Below are 14277 nucleotides of genomic sequence, written 5' to 3'. Positions count from 1 at the left end.
TATATATATTATGACAGGAGTTTAAACAACGGCGAGTGACTCATCCAATAATGGATTTGGGATCTCAATAGGTTGCGATAGGTCAACGACTGGTTGTATATTTTGCCCACTACGTATATCTACTGCAATATTCCTGGATTTACCATTATTCGTGCCCTTTTACGTTTACTATTACGGTACATGAAAGCATGGTGGACAGGCGCAGGTAAATATGCTCTGGCTTGTTTCCTATATTTTTTTGGCACACGGTGCGATGATAAACGTGGTTTGTTCTGAGTATCACTAGTGCGCCCATTGAACGCCATATGGTAGCACCCACGCATGTTTTTATGTATGATCAGCGACTGAATCGTTATCTTCTTTTTCAAATTTTCACATTTGGATATGAGTTGAGTCAGTAAATTTTCTAAGGCATAAAACATGTCATCGGAATTCATACTTGCATCGTTGGGGCTTTTCGGCTGAGTATTGTTATCTTCGACATTGGGTTTTGTCATAGGAAATTGAAAAATGGAATCAGATATAATATCAGTGGGGTAGGTCAGAAATGAAGAGAGAACTCGTTCTGGTTGTTCCGGTTGCTCAGCCTTTAGAGGGTTTAAATTCATAGCAGGAGGAGTAAGATGATTATCATAACCAGCTTTACTACTTGGTTGATTTGGTGGTGTGTAAAACATGGGAGTAGATACGACATCCATTAAGGATTGGTCAGGATCGAGGCCCATGTATTCCACCTCCGGGTCATCCATGGCAGAGATAGCGAGGAAATAGAGGCTTTAGCTTTTATCAGTGGGATATCGTGAATTAGAGCTACACTTGGATTGATCTCGTGGCCATTCGAGTTGACACCTCGTGTTGGGATGACGTTTTTTGCAGAGGGATTGAGATTGGTTTTGTTTTTGTCAGAATCCATATCATCGGGTATTTGCACAATCTCATTTGAATCATTGGCAACAACATTGTTAGTAGTAAGGTTAGTAGCATCAGGACAACTTAACATGTCAATTAGTAGTTTAGCACTCACACAGCCTAAATCGTTTGTCAGTTCCATGATCAGGGTGTCTTTTACTGATTCCATGGAGATGGCATCCGCGGGGACGTCCGGAAGGGCAATGTTTTTTTTGCAATAATATTCTGTAATCTGTTTACACAATGGTACCGCTTTCTTGGGGTGCGTTATTATTTTAGGAACACATATTCTCCTATTACTAAGGTTTTTGTACATTGCAATCTCACGCTCGTACTCGTGGTAACACTGCTGCATGTGCTTCCTAGTGTACACTTCCTAGAGCCTCAACATACTAGTTTATTAAAATAAATAATGGTATTGTGGTTCGCTTGCTCGCTTGCCGAGCAGCAGAACAGCAAAACAGCCACTTGCAGAGCCACTTCAGGAGCGCGCGGCTGGCTCAATTTAATGACGATGTGGGCGTGGCCTGCAAAAATATATAATAAATGAGTATTAGGGCTCTATAATTATAGTAGTACACATATAATTATATTAGGAAATCTGTAGAACTCCATAAGTAAGTCCATAAGTAAATTAAGTCCACATATATTCAATGAAGTACCGGCAAACTGTGTCCACGGGATGTGAAGGAGAGAGTTCCGCAGCAAAACAGCCACTTCAGGAGCAGGAGCGCGCGGCTGGCTCAATTTAATGACGATGTGGGCGTGGCTGGCAAACTGTGTCCACGGGATGTGAAGGAGAGAGTTCCACAGCAAAACAGCCACTTGCAGAGCCACTTCAGGAGCTGATTGAAGATGGTGAATATCCAAGATGTTGATTTTCTTCCAAGTTCTACACTTGTCTAAACAAATTCACCAGTTGAAGTGTTCGTGTACTACAGCGCTACTGTCTAATGTTGCATATGTGAAGAGTGCTCCATTTCTAGGTCAATGCCTGATACAGTAACAGGGAGGTGGCTGTTATGTACGTGCATTCATACATTTTTCTTCTTTTTCTGTCTTTTGCTCAGTTTCTGTTTGCTTCCCCTCATTACATTTTTTCCCACTGAAGACAAACCATTATGTAACATTTCCACAGGATTCTCTGCAAAGCTTCGTGCACAGTGGCAAACACAACAGCATTGCCAATGGAAGTCAAATAAATGACATTTCCTCGGAGCCAATGGAACTCTTGCTGGTTATTAATGGTGTCATAGTCTGTGCAGAACATCCCAACACTGGACATAAAGTCGCACATGCTTCTATTTATCCAACGTCGCTTAACCTCTAGCTGTTGACAACTGACACCGGCATGCTCCAATTTTCGTGTAGATGTGATCGCTGAGAAAATCACCTTTGCTGTAGGAAAGATCTGCATCACAGCTGTCATCAACCTCTTTAAATAAGCTAGCAAAAACAAACACGCCATTTGCCCCAAATGCAGTCCTCCAAAATGCATTACCACCACATCCACAGTACCAACAGAGGCCACATATTTGCAAAGAATATCCACGCAGCAGAAACCCCACTCTGTGGCCCAAAAAGCCTGCACTCTTTTCAACTGAAAGTCAGTATCGAAGCCTCTTTCCACGGCATAACTGTGCAGATCGTGTACAAAGTTATCACCAACTATAAGCATGCACCGTCTCTCATGTCTGCCAACCTCAGTACATCTACCTTTCGGTAAATAAGTCACTGCCCCTTCAGTCAAACCACACCCTCCAATCCTCATTGGATAATCCTCACAGTTCCACTTGCTAAGGCTCCATGCTCATAAAGGCATGATGTGGCACATGCACTTTCCCAGCTACAGCGAAGGCCACGCCCCAGTAAAGCACACATAATACTTCTTCCCTTTGCACTCGATTTCGCCAACAGTACCTTACTGGTGCCTATTCACAACTATCCAATTTTCAAAAACGCCTACACCATCCACATACTGAAACTCTGCATAGTACACTACCATTTCTGTACATAACTCCATATGTCCCCTTTAAAACTCTGAGAACCTGTTCCCTTTACTTCCAAAGCCCCTCCACCATACACTTTCCCTACACACCGCCCTTTTTCACCATCCACAACAATCTGCCGGCATAACCAGCACACCCTTCACCATGCTAAGGCTCCATGCTCATAAAGGCATGATGTGGCACATGCACTTTCCCAGCTACAGCTAGGGCCATGCCAAAGTAGAGCACATACAATACATCTTCCTTTTGCACTCGATTTTTGTAAAATAAAACATGATGTGGCACGTGCGCTTTCCCAGCTACAGCTAAGGCCACGCACCAGTAAAGCACACACAATACTTCTTCCCTTTGCACTCGATTTCGCCAACAGTCCCTTACTGGTACCTATTCACAACTATCCAATTTTCAAAAACGCCTACACCATCCACATACTGAAACTCTGCTTAGTACACTACCATTTCTGTACACAACTCTATATGTCCCCTTTAAAACTCTGAGAACCTGTTCCCTTTACTTCCAAAGCCCCTCCACCATACACTTTCCCTACACGCTGCCCTTTTTCACCATCCACAACAATCTGCCGGCATAACCAGCACACCCTTCACCATGCACACAAACGCAGCACCCTGGCGCACACCCACAACAACACTATGAATGCATGCATAAAACCATGCAGGCAGCTAACATAGTACAGAAACGTAACATACACAGCAGCACTTTAACCCAACTCCCTCACTCCATAAAGCACCCATTGATGAAAACAGGTCACAATTACCACGATCCACAAACATACCATAGCCTCGCTCACCCCTACCCACTACCAATCACAAAGTAATGTTTCACTACCAACCGAACCACAACATTGTGACAACATTGGCCCTACCTCAACAATTCTGCACACACATCATATTAAAGAACCCAAATAAACTGCACTTCAACCATACCCTGTGCCATACTGCCAGTATACACACACTGCACCAAGTGGGCACACTGCATGACTTTTCATTGCACCATCTCCAATCACACATCCAAAACTGTACCATATTCCACCATCCAACTCACCTGCGGAACCAAACGTACATTCCTGCCAGCTCATTTCTACTGCTCTATGTCATCTGCAACGTACTGCACAATCATTCTATACAGGTCATCACCGTCTACCAAATGCAGAGTCAACATTGCATTAGTGGCGTGTATTTCCCAAATTCCAACGCTCTTCAATCCATTACCTACACCCCACCACATTCAGCCATACACCCAGTAGGCTTCCCCTTCAACATAGGCCCCGCAACTCCATAGTGACAGTAGGCAAACCCAGCACCCACTGCCCATACTGCATCACTTTTCACAGCACCTTCTCTAAGTACACAACAAAAAGTTTACCATGTTGTAACAGTGTCCTCACCAGCAGAACCACACAAGCAGTCATGGCAGCTCACTTCTCCTGCTGTATTGCGTCTGAAATGTGCTCCACACCCATTCCTTACAGATCACAACCCTCTGTCTGTTGCAGCCTCTACAATACCTTACATCCATGTGTGTTCCAAAGTCCTAGCCTCTTCAGTGTATTGCCTACACCCTTTAGCCATGCACCCAACTCCTGCCTTGATAATCTGCCATCGTTGAGAAAAGATACTACATCTCAAACCACCATCCTTTACTTCCTCTTCTTTTTTTGTTTATCATATGGAGTAGAGAAGCATAAGAGAAAAGCAACCTTTTTGTTTTTTTCTCTCACTTTGATAAAGGGTGGAAAGGTGAAAGTTCCTTGCAGCACCATGTGTGCAGCTTTCGCAGTCATCACCCTTAGTTTCCAGGATCCTCAAATAAAGGTAGGGATTTGCAATGGTAACCATTAGGGACTCTGACTTTTCACCTCACTGCTATTGTTTATTAACTGAAAAGGGAACTCGATATTTCCTTAAACTAAGGGGTACGCTACCTACCCAAACTAATTAAGGTGCTTGGCAGTTGTTAGTGAGAGTCCAAATCAAGATCAGTCGACTGCCCAAACTAACCTATCTCAACGCTACCACTAATAGAACAATCAAAAATACAGGAGAATGGCTCAGTTCCCCTGTGAGATGATTTCCACCAAGTTCAGTTCAATAATGTATTCCTAGGAAGTTCCTGGTTACTACTTTTATCAAATAATACAGACCTGAAACTGGGTTCTTCAAGGTTTCAACCAACTCTTTCAGTTGATCATCCCTTCTTATTTTTTTCTTGTTGTGTTCTAGTTAATTTGGCTCCTCTCCTTTCATGAGACAAGTTTGATCCTTTCTCTTTATTCAAACTTAAGATCTTCCTTTTATTTAATGTCCACTCTTTATCTTGACTGGAACAAATTTGGGGATTCCAGTAGTGATTCTCACTCTTTTCCAGTATTATTCACACTTTATCTTGACTCGGACAATAATGAGCGTTCCTGTAATGATTCTCACTCTTCTCATATACTCTTGATACACGATTGGGATGGGTAAACATATTCCACTGATGATTCTCACTTTCTTCACGTATTCTTAACACTTTGTCCTGTCTGGGTCGGTTATGAGTGTTCCAATAATGATCCTTGGTCCGCCACCCAGGTCTCCGGCTTTCCCTGTTATCTGGTTTGTTCAGGGATAACATCAATGGGGCTTGTATCAGGTTAGGACCTTCAATTGACAGGTTGGCCTCTCGTTTCTTCAGTAGCATTAAGAACAGTCTCTCAGTTCCTTTCTTAGTTGGCTTGTTCCACGATACCTCATTTGGAGTGGTATCAGCGTAATTAACAGACCTCCAGGTCCACCGCTCCCTGTCAGTGGTCACGCCACCACTTGTTTCCTGTTCAGGCTCAAGACCCCTAGTATTCTCCTCTGTCTCTTGCGTCCCTTCTCTTCTCTTTCACCTTGGGTGCTGCACTTAAACATCTTTCCAGCATCCTACACCACAGGTCCAAATTTCTCTCAGCATACCTCGGCCTGGTGATTTAAAACTCCCGGTCTCTTTCCTTTTAAGGTAGCTTCTTCCAGGTTTTATGATGCTACTGTGGGACTTCCCCAGCGTACTGTCAAAGTCCTTCCTCTCTGTCTGACTCACACTCTCTAGTCTTCCAGTGGTTTTCTTCATCACAGTACCATATACGTTTTCCTTCACAGGTACCAATAGTGTATTTGAATGACAATAACATATTCTAGATTGTTCTTTATCTCTTTCTTCACCGGATCTTGGTGAAGGAGGTGTAGTGATGTGTTGCTTGGGGAGCTACTCATAAGAAAATAAGTCCTTCTCCCCAGAGGGGAGTCTCTCTAGGTGAAGTCCTGCCTGCTACTGTGAGAAACCTGAATGTTTCTCCCTGACTAGACCCCGGGGGTCTGTCATCCAGGTAGCCATGACAAGGGCATCACTATTGGATCCAGTTCCTGTAGGTGAATCAGTGAGGGAGGATCACCTGGATGGGGGTCCTCGGGAGTGTACACCGACGGGTGAGACTTGGTATCTCCCTTCTTATAACACCTTTTCCCCAGCCTACCGCATAGGATACTCAAACACTCTACCCACCTTTTCCGACGAGAACACTTTCGCATAAGTCATGCAATTGACCAGAATCACACCCACCTGACGGTCCTTTCCCTTCCCCTCAAGGATAAAAGGTGGAACACGAGAGCACAATACGAGTAAGGCAGACCACACGACAAGAGAGCTAACTCAACACGGCAGTACAAGAGGAGGAGAAAGATGGCACGAACCGAGAGGGAGACAAGGAGGGAAGCGACCTTTCCCTTTCCCACCAAGGCCCGTGAAAACTCCACGGAAGGAATCGTAAGGCCACAAACAATAGCCAGCATTTGTTGCAACAGATGTCAACGGTACAGAAGACCCTTCTCCACTGATAACCAAGCCGGGGAGAGACGCTTGTCTCTGTGGTACCAACCTTGACTCCAGAGAGAAGAAAAGCCAAGCGGTTCATCACAGCCGGTGAGTCAAGGGGAGAGCCGATAAGAAACCGAACTGTGTTGAACGAAAGTAGCAAATGGCTAATTGAATTGTGAAAGTAAAAAGAACTGTTAATACCAAAAGGGGGAAAAACCAGCAACAGAGGAGTCCGGCACCACGTCGGTCCTCACACAGGAAACTCTGGGTGATTACCCAATTATTGAAATTACCATTACCAGAAGGCCTTGGGAAAGGCGAGAAAGGGGTCAAAGTGTTCATAAAGGGGTCATAAAATCCTCTGTACAGTTGAAAGTCATTCACTAACAGATGATTGTGAAGCTAAGGGGAATGAGTCCTGCATCATAAGAACTGATTGAGAAAATGTGCGACTGACAAGATTGGCAAGAGTGAAGGAGAAAGAGGGATGCAGATAAAGAGGGGTGAAGTCTAAAGTCCCGAAATACAGTGTGATGACAAGAGTGAACCTGGCAGAGGGATGTCCACAGTGAACTGTTCAAAAATACATTAATATTCGTCAACGCGACAGATGAAATTGTGTTGAAAGCCGTAGTGAACCCGACAAAAGGAAGCTAACATTTGAGATGGGTCTGAACCCGGAAGAGAGATATCCAGGGGTGAAAAAGCATCACCCAACGTACAAGCAGAAAGGAACTTTTGTTTATTATTTTTCAAACACATCAGGTCCTCAGAGGCAAAAGACTTTTTGTAGAAAAGAGACTTAACCACCGAAGGCCCTGATTTCTGAGAGCGGAACTGTTGGCTCATGCTGGAAAAGCTTGAGTGTGCGCTGTGCTCCAGAATCCTACCTTGTCCTGTGCTTAAAACATGGGGAAGGAAGACCCCGACTACTGCATCCCGACTTATTCTTTGTGAACGCTTCCTTCTTTCTTATGAATATTACTCCACACTTCTTTTGTATTTAGTTTAAGGATTGGCTCTTTTTATTTGACAAGACACCACTAGGAGTGCCTTATTATTGTTTGATGGTCGAAGCTTGCTCGCATCTTAGATTTACGGTTTAAATTATGTGTTTTTCCAACCTTGCTATACAGTTTAATAAACACTCTTGAACTATGAGCACTTGTGTCTGTCTTTACTGTTGCCACCATGTGTTCCTTACACTACCCCTAGGGAGGGTATTGTGTAGCGGGCTCATCTCCCTATCCTCACAGGGAAAGGCCCTTGCCCTTGGGAGAAGTGACGGAATTCTGCGATTCATCACAAAACATTGACTATCTGATTGCCCTCACTCCTGCTCTTGCCTTTGCAGGTTCGGCTTACTACATGGATCTCATATTCCCTCTCCTCAACAACCCTCGAAACCGACCATAACCAGCTCAAAATGGGTGACACTCTGTCCACCCATCTATCCTTCCACCCTATATTTATCCACACTGCACCCATCCCTTTCTCTTTCTCTCCTACTTCCCCTGACACATCCTCCACTCCATTAACCCATCCTGTGCTCCCAATGACTCCTTTACACACCAATTTATCAAAGAGATTGCACCTGTTAACCGATAAAATGTTTCTTCCCTCTTCAACCTCTATGAACTGGCATCTGTCTGGCCTGCTATCTTCACTACTACTGCTTTGCACTCACACCTCTCCCCTATCCTCATTCTAATTGATCTATCTTCCTCCTTTAACACTGTGGATCCGCCTTCTCATCTCCAAACTATCTCCTTCCTTGGATCAAGCACACTGCAGTCAAATGGATTGCAGCTTATCTCTTGAACACTCCTTTTCCATCTCCTGTAATGCGATGACCTCCTATCCCACAGCATCTTCCATTGTGTGTCCCATGAGTATTAGGAATACAGAATTTGGTACTCCCAAATTTTTTGTTGACGGGGTCAAGTCTGTTTTAAGGGAGAGTGTACACTGTATTAAAGCAAGAGACAGACTGACTACCCCTCTCTAGAGATCCTTTATGTACAACAGGGTAAGACCTTGTTAATGAGTAGAAAGGTCACCTGGGTAGATTTGGATTTTAAGACAACAGCTTTTTTGCAAAACAAAATTCTCTTTAATTATTTTTCATAAATAAATATTAAAAAACATTTAACGTTTGATCCTTTGATCATCATTCACCACTTTCATTCAACATAGACTAATACAATCTAATGCAATAGGTCAAAAGGGAACTCAATGCAATTTTCCTATGTCCTATATGCATAATTCACAGACTATTATGCTTGAATAACAAATTTGATTTACCCCATGATTGTATTAGTCTAGGTGCCTTGCCGGCCAAGTACTGTGTGCACCATCAGGGTTTTTAAGCATCTAAGGGGACACCTCAAGGTTTTCTTTGGAAAGCTAGGGGGCGCATGCTTGGAGGTTCAGAATGGGTAAAAACAGTAGGCTACAAGAAAGAGATAATTAAGGGAGGACCGCATTCCATGCCTACAAAGGAATCATGACTCCCAACGCACCGCTTTTATGCCGGCTGGGCACCAAGGGGTGAAGGAGGGGTAGAGGTTCAGTGCTGAGGGCACACGGTATAAGTATGGGTGTGTTATGGGCAATTTGCAGTAGAGATTTGTGGAGAGTAATGCACGTATAGGGGCGAGTGGCAATTTGATTGTAAAAGGGTTCCAGGGGCCCCCACCCCCGACTGGGGCTTCCAGGTGGCAGTACCCCCAATGACTGGGCTAGAATGTTTCAGCACAGATGGTTTGGAGGGGGAGGGGTCTTAGGCAATGGCCATATTAACTTTTCAGTTTAAAGAGCTGAGATAGCTCGGGGGTTGAGCGCAGGCGGCAGCGTGGTCGTTTTAAAACAGGGGGTACGCGCTCCGTGGATCAAAGTAGATGGTGGCGTGTACAGTTAGGGTAGCACCCATGTCCTCACTGAGAGTACAGTAGTGAAAGGAAAGGAGGCACGCGGAGCTCAGGGTAGAAGTTAACTGTCAGGAAGGCCAGTTTTGATTTGAGTCTGGTAATAGCACTTCTTACTAGCAAGGGTGCTTCAGTAACAGATCAAACAGAGTTAGAGGATATTATGTGCTCCGCGGCTCGGGGTAAGTGTGGAGTTGCAAGGGCTCTGATGCACACAGAACGCTGGGACTAGTTACGCCTATGAAGGCCAGAAGTCAATTTAGGGGTTTACCTAGCAACATCAGTACTAGAAGGAAGAAAGCGGCGTTAGGATTACTGACGTTCAAGTAAGGACAAACCTGGTTCTTTAACGTAGCAGCTGGCACAGGGGAGAGCAGGTTTTCTGGAGTTTTGATTGTTTGATTGGGGGCCATGGGTCAGGCATTACCACCGCCATCAGGCACAGAGTGGGGTACATTGTTAAACATTGGGAGTGGGGTTCTGGATGAACAGGGCAGCAAGGCCAACCCAGCCATTCATCCTTCCGGTGTCAATAAGTAAGTAGCAGTGGCCGAGGGTGGCCGAAAGGAAACAAGGACAAGTCAGATTGTCTGGGTCTGGAGCAGCACCCCATCAGCCTGGTTCGTCTGCAGGGAGACAGTCTGCTGGGTCGGTGGCAGGGGAACGTTGGCCTGCCAAAGGAATGGAAAGGTCCCAACCGCAGAAGATTAGGGTGGGGAGATTACATGATAAGTAAAATGGAAAGGGGGAGCCTCTCTTTTGAAAGTTCAAAGGTGAAAGGGGCTTTATTAGAGGAAAGAAGAGGTCATCCCGCCCGGTCGGAGACAGCACTACGCCAGCACAAGATCACCGGCAAGGCCCGTCAGTCCTAGGATTAGGGTGGGGGAGGTTGCTCCTACATGTCAAGTAAAAATGGAATCTGGGCTAAGACAAGGGGGAAAGAAGGCAGAGTTCAAATTCTAACAAAGGACTAAAACTCAGCTTCACCCATCAAGAACGGCGCTCCCCCAGTTGGTAACTTCTGCAAGGGCAGGCAGAACAAGGTTAAGTTGGTTGGGGAGTGTTAGTCTAATAAAGGAGGTAGAAGAATTTCTATGGGTGGAGTATATCAAACAAATTGAACTCACAGAGGGGGTAAGTGTTGTAATATGCACGGGCTCGTGCATAGGCACACTGGTGGAATGTTGATGCATGTTCAGCAGTCAACATTCCACAGTGGCCGTTGAGTTGAGGGAGCCGTGGCAGCAGGCTGCGGGGTCTCGTAATAAAGATACATAACTTCACTTACCTGTGTTGGAGGGATTGTGTCATTGGCGACGAGGATTTCGGTGAGACCCTGTCCCACGTGTGCGCGGACCAGCTGTTCGGGCTCCTTGCTCATCTCTAGTGTTGCCGGCGAGGACGCGAGTCGACCAACGCTGGATCCGTCGGAGCTGTTTGCCGTACGCCCTGTCCAACATTGAGGACAGCGCTGGCCACAGGAGGGCCATCTCGACAGGCGGGCGGTTGTCCTGCGAAAGAGGGTAAGGAGAGGAACTGTCCGGGTGCCCAGTCGGGGTACTTCAGCGGGCCAGTTCGCCGCCAGCTCGCCGCGAGCAGCTGGAAGTGCCAAGGGGTTCGCGTTGCCGGCTGCCTTGCATCCGTGTTTCCATCGGAGGCAGCGACGGTGGCAGGTGGGCTCCATTGGTTGCGGGGAGTCTTTGGTTGCTCGGGTCCAGTCGGGGCCTCGGAGGGAGAGCAGCCGTTGGGTAAGACGGAGGCCTGTACACGGTACGCGCGTCTCTACGCTACGCTGCTCAGCGTGGACTGCGGTCTCCTCAGGGAAGGAGGAGGGGCTGCAGTGGCGCTGCGCGGTGTGCTCTGCTATCAGCTGACTACTGCTAACTGGCGGATGGGAGAAGACAGGAGTATAATATGCTCCAGCGACGCCTGCAAGTTCGAGGGGCCACAGCTTATACTGGAGCTGGATCTGAAGGGGTGTTGGTGGTAAGGTTGGGGCACATTTCTGCTGGGCTTGGATCATTGCAAGTCGGTTGTTACATCATTGGTTGTGACTCACCCAGTGCCAGGACCTGGCTGTACTGCATATACGTGTGGGTGCACGTGCACAAGGCAACAGTGGGAGACATCTGTCTGCTGTTACATTGGTTGGTGTGTTGTGACTCACCCAGTGCCCATTTTTTCTTTTTTGGCGGTACTGCAGATACGTGTGGGTGCACGTGCACAAAGTGACAGTGAGGACATTCCCTGCTTCAAGGGTGCAAAGAGCATTGAAACTGGGAAGATTCACTGCAAAAGCACGGTGAATGAACTGAGGCACAGCAATAAGCAACAAATGTTGCAATGATTCAATTATATGTAAGGAAACATCAATGAGTATAATGTAATCTAAGTAATTCAAATAATAAACAATTGTGTGAAGTACACAATTCAGTGTTCCATTTTATATAAACAAGATATACTGGTATTTCAACATACACTAGTTCTTTAGTTGGTACAAATTCTAATAACAGTGAAAGAAACTGCTTCAAGTGCTTTGTATTTCAACAGCAACTTCATTAACATAGTAACCATCTCATGACAAAAATTCAAAAATTCAAAAAGTATCAAAAAAAATCAAATCAAATCCCAATATATGAGTAGACTTCAATTGTGTGATGTTTATATTACAAATGTCTTCTCTTCTTAACTACGCGTTTCGGGCGGTAAACACCCTTCTTCAGGTTATATATATTGGGTGAAGGCTCTCTAAATCCCTCCTGCAAATAATTACAAAAAATATTTCAATAAGAGTTACCATTTTTAAGTATATAAGTAATAATACTGAATTCCTTAACGGCATAAAATGGCACTAACCTTGTTGGTGGACCTGGAGTTAAGTCCAAATATTTACATTCTGGTAGACTGTAAATTAACTGAAAGACATATGTGCATATGTGTTATTCAGAAATGGAAAAGAGTGAATTGTGGCTAAGGGGGAGCAGGCGCCATCATTATAGCGCTGGGTCCCCCTGTTGCCACACATGGTTAAATACAACAATACAAATATACCAACTGAAAACAGTCTAAATCTTACCTAAAAGTTATATATGACCAAAGTCAATCTGTTTAAGTCGGCAAAGGAAACTTGGTGGATTCTCGAAGTGCCGGATTAGGTTCAAATACCGGACCTGTAACATATATTATATGCTAAATTACGAAATTCACTAACATATTTCGATGTGTATGTTATTACGCAGAGACAGCCTACCTGTCTCAAGAGCAGCATTCAGTGTGTCATCTGTCCTGCTGCGAGTCACGACAAAATCACTCAATTCACTCGTGTATACGAGTTGATGAAAAAAGTCTCTGCTGCAAAACCAAAACAGAGTATGCGATATGCGGATGCTGTATATATGGCCATAGCTTTAAATAATTGTTTTCTGTCTCATAATTTGAAGATACCTTGAACATATAAGTCCACTCAGAATTCCTTTCTCTGCACGATCCAATGTCTGTTTACCTCCGCCGTCTCAATTGAAGAAACGCGGGTTCCATAGTAATGTTTCTACCTTAAATGTCCTTCTATTATTTCTATGACTACTCGAGTACGGGCGCCATCTTAGAATGGATCAGGATGCTGATTCCATAGTAATGTTTGTGCATTAAATGTCCTTCTATTGTTTCTATAACTACTCAAGCGCGAGCGCCATCTTAGAATGTATCAAGACGCAAATAGATGTGTACGTCTAATTTTCTGCCTGGTCTATTTATGCTCGTAAACGATACCGAATTTTTGGGAAAATATTATTATGATGTAAGTAGTTAAGAGTATAACTTATGTTTTGTTGTGATATTTCAACATCAATATAACAAAAAAATATACATCATAATACTGCAGGTGACAACAAGGGTAACTGTTTTAACAAAGCCCCCTATCACAACACAAAATCAGTTGACAAATATACAGTGCATACCACTTACTAAGTGTGGGTACATGGTTACAAAGAGGCACAATGGTGTACTGTACCTATATATTAGCTTCAGAAAAAGAGAATCTCAATCCATTTAGCGCTGATTTCAACAGAATTGCATTTTCACATCACTTCCCACTGAAAATATCACAAAAAACAATTCAAATCCCAATCAATATTCATTCCACGGGGATACATAGTATCAAGTTTCTCGATCCAAAAGATCTCTCTCTGTTGTAATAATTTCATCAGATTGCCCCCCCCTTCTGGGGAGTTTAACCGATTCCAAAATCACAAATTTCATCTGTGCAATGGTGTGTCTTTCTGTCATAAAGTGTTGTGCTACCGGTGACTTCGTAGAACAATTCCTAATGTTTGACTTATGTTCTCCCCATCTCACTTTAGCTTTTCTACTGGTGAGTCCGACGTAATATATGCCACAAGGGCATTTTATTCCATATATTACATTTTTCGTGTCACAGGTAGATGTATGAAATAATGAAATGTTTTTACCATTGTGTGGATGGCAAATAGAATTTCCCCTCAATACATTATTGCAACAATTGCAATTGTTGCATGTTAGTGTGCCCCTGTATGTTTGTTCCACTTCAGTTTTTTGCGAAA

The 14277-nt window shown here is 44.4% G+C and overlaps 1 protein-coding gene and 1 long non-coding RNA gene across 3 annotated transcripts in view; both read right to left on the bottom strand.

Annotated features, from left to right (window-relative positions):
• LOC138534910 (flavin-containing monooxygenase 3-like) overlaps nt 1-14277 on the bottom strand; it is a 349886-nt gene that overhangs the window by 297770 nt on the left and 37839 nt on the right. The gene's annotated exons all lie outside the window — the stretch shown is intronic.
• Nucleotides 12556-13052, bottom strand: LOC138521800 (uncharacterized). Its single transcript, XR_011283123.1, has 3 exons — nt 12951-13052; nt 12777-12870; nt 12556-12615 (listed from the first exon to the last, which is right to left on the bottom strand). It is a non-coding gene; the product is annotated as an uncharacterized lncRNA (long non-coding RNA).

The sequence above is a fragment of the Ambystoma mexicanum genome, chromosome 1q (genome assembly GCF_040938575.1).
Source record: "Ambystoma mexicanum isolate Mex_15411 chromosome 1q, UKY_AmexF1_1, whole genome shotgun sequence".
Classification (NCBI taxonomy): domain Eukaryota; kingdom Metazoa; phylum Chordata; class Amphibia; order Caudata; family Ambystomatidae; genus Ambystoma; species Ambystoma mexicanum.
Note: the sequence above shows the minus strand (reverse complement) of the source record. Positions and strands in the feature narration are given on the sequence as shown.